Below are 3,021 nucleotides of genomic sequence, written 5' to 3'. Positions count from 1 at the left end.
AAGCGGAAGGCAAACGCAAGTTCTTTGCATGGCTCTTGGTCCAAGCCAAGAAACTAACTGCGGACAAACTTGAAGCCAGACACTGGCCATGCGGTCAGACCTGTGTGCTCTGTGATCAAGACCTTGAAACAGCAGCACACCTCTGCTTGTATTGTCCCTATACACTAGAGAAGTGTGGGAGAAGATGAGAGTTTGGACACCTGTGATCTGTGATCAGACAATCACGGACTGTGGACGGCTGCTTTCTTAATGTACAATGTTTGGAACATATCAAAGGAGCGGAACTGAAGAATCTTTGGAGGCAAAATGCAACAATCGGCCCAAGTCTTCAACAACATCTAGGACGAAATTGCGTTGAGGCGCCAGGCCTATGGCAGCCAGAGCTTAGGTTAGTTTATCCATGTTAAGCACCCTGAGTCTTCCTAGTTTTTCATGTAATACACCACTTGTAAAACTCTGCATGCTTTCCTCCTTAATCGATTGAGCAGTGCTCCTGCTTTGATTTTTTTTAAAGCCTTTCCATTGATGTTAAATTAATTGGACGCCCTACTAACCTTTAGATCATATTATTTGCACAAATCTAGCTAGTGTTCACTGCTTATACCAAATTTCAGGTTAGAGTCCATACTGACCCAGATATCATAGTGTGCGCGACTATACTTTGATGCCACCATTAGAACAAAAACAAGAGCTGACGGCGCATAGTTACGAAACAGTTTAAGAGCAGATTTCAGAACAACTCTAGTTATGTACTTCCAATATCAAAACGACATCTTGAGTACTGGAAAGAACTAAGCCAAAGAAACAAGGCAGGGTGTGTCTTACTAACTGAACCTGAAAATAGTACTGCAGAATTAAGGCCATGTGACTGAACTTCCAACAAGGCAATCAGGTTACAGAGGCAACCCCACGTGTTATGAGTCCATACTGACCCAGATTGGTATGGACATCTTGAATTCACGAGCTATTCAGACTACGGAGTAACAGAAAAAAGGCAAGGAATTTTTCTCACAATCCAATGGCGAAAGTAGTCCCGTGAGGTGACGTGTAACCGCAGCATCCTAATGCACAACCATAATTTTATTATTGACTAAGAAAAACCTCACTATTTGATTAATTCCTGGTAGATAGATCCATGAACCACATTCATACCAATCTTTTACTATATTTGGTTTGAATATTCCGGTACAGACATTGATGGATTTGACTTGTTGATCAGCATGTAAGATCTTTACTATATTCGGTTTGAATACTTCGGTTTTGATACTGATGGATTTGACTTTTTAATCTGCTTGTTAGAGGTAGCTTCCAGGGGAAAATGGTTGAGGCTATAAATAGAACGCTGCCCAGATCGATAGCAAGTTAAGTCTTCTAAACTAGAACCAAGTAGAGAGACACACACACGCCATGACGAAGCAATACTCTGCTTTCTCCTTGTGCATGGTGCTCCTAGTTGTAGCTGCCATGGTTTGTGTCATTTGCACCAGCTCCGTCGAAGCAGGTAACACATGCATGCCGTCTTTTCGTTTAATGGTTGAAAGGTCATCCATGCATGCGTATAAGCTAGCCGCTGGGTGCGCGGTTCGTAAGTCGTTACTATGGCACCTCCCTTCTTCTTCTTTTTTCTTTTTTATTTCAATGGTTGATCTATACTCTCTCCATTCTCTTTTATTTGATACTGTGGTCTTCTTACATATGCTTAATAGGATATGTAAGAAATAACATATGAAATCACTAGACACCCTAGTTAGCCTTGGTATACGATTAATAGGATAATAACTAGTGCATAATATTTCTAATATCCTTACAAGTTTTTGCAGATAGTGCTAATAGTAAGTAGCATATATGCGTGGGTAGTGCTAAAAAAATCCTAATATTGTGGCTTAATATCTCTCTAGTCCTCTACGGCTAACCAATTTCACCTTTTGAACGCAGGAAGGAGTGGATACAACTCTTACCATCCTGAAGGTAAGTAGCAATCTCTGTTCTGTATAATCTCCCAGCCGATCTTCTTTAAGCGATGGTACATTCTAATTAAAAGTTTGCACTTTTTGATTTTGAAATGAATTCAGGAAGGGGTGGCTACAACTCTGTTCCAAAAAACGGTGGTGGCAGCCCCTAGGTCAAGCTTATCAAACTAAATAATAAACGCTGATTGGATGAAGGACATGATTCATCAGTATATATATGCTATATATATGTGTGGTTGTGCCCTAGCGCATATGTGTTATAATGGAGTGGTGATAATCTAGCTAATAGTATGTATGTGTGGTATAATCCCGGGCTCCTGGTGTAAGGTTATGTACATGTACTGGACTAGTTTTCTATACGTGTATGATGTATCAACAATAATCAAGCAGTGCAGTTGATCTGCACTTTGTCATTTGGTTCGAACATATGTGTGAATATGGTTTCCAAAGTCGGGCTAGTGCTTAGGAGTGCGCATCGTGAATGACTGATATATTTCGACTTCGACAAAATAATCTTCGATTCATTATTACGTGTGAAGTCAAATAAGCTATGACTAACTGTTGGGAAGATGTGAATTTCCACGGCCACCCTTATGTCAAAACAATTGGCCAAGATGCGAGCTCTATCAGCGAACAAAAATGTTAACTGACCAAACGAGGTATATATATATTTTTTTCCAGAATAGGTCATCCCCAAATTTCATTACTTGGAAGTAACGAAATTACAAAGTGCCCCAACATTCGTAACAAAACATTTACAGGAAGATGAACCAAAAATAGCGAGAAAAACGTCCAGATTCACTAATGTAGCACAGAGGGCTGCCCCCAAATAGAACCCGCCAAAAAGACCAACACAACGGTTCACCAGTACAACCACATAAGCGCCCAACATAGGACAGAACTCTAGCTACATAAGGTATGCCAATCTAGGCAGCACAACACAAGAAAACCATCAAAAGAAGCTTCAGAAGCCCTCCTGAATTCATCAGCCCACCATCGTTGTTCCTACTAGCTGATCTCGATGATTGCTCCAGCATGAACACTTCCCTTA

The 3,021-nt window shown here is 40.6% G+C and overlaps 1 long non-coding RNA gene across 1 annotated transcript; it reads left to right on the top strand.

Annotated features, from left to right (window-relative positions):
- Positions 1-1,365: 1,365 nt before the first annotated feature.
- On the top strand, positions 1,366-2,383 carry LOC133907758 (uncharacterized). The gene is made up of 3 exons (XR_009908018.1): positions 1,366-1,501; positions 1,936-1,968; positions 2,073-2,383. It is a non-coding gene; the product is annotated as an uncharacterized LOC133907758 (long non-coding RNA).
- The last annotated feature ends 638 nt before the right edge of the window (positions 2,384-3,021 follow it).

The sequence above is a fragment of the Phragmites australis genome, chromosome 24 (assembly GCF_958298935.1).
Source record: "Phragmites australis chromosome 24, lpPhrAust1.1, whole genome shotgun sequence".
Lineage (NCBI taxonomy): Eukaryota > Viridiplantae > Streptophyta > Magnoliopsida > Poales > Poaceae > Phragmites > Phragmites australis.
Note: the sequence above shows the minus strand (reverse complement) of the source record. Positions and strands in the feature narration are given on the sequence as shown.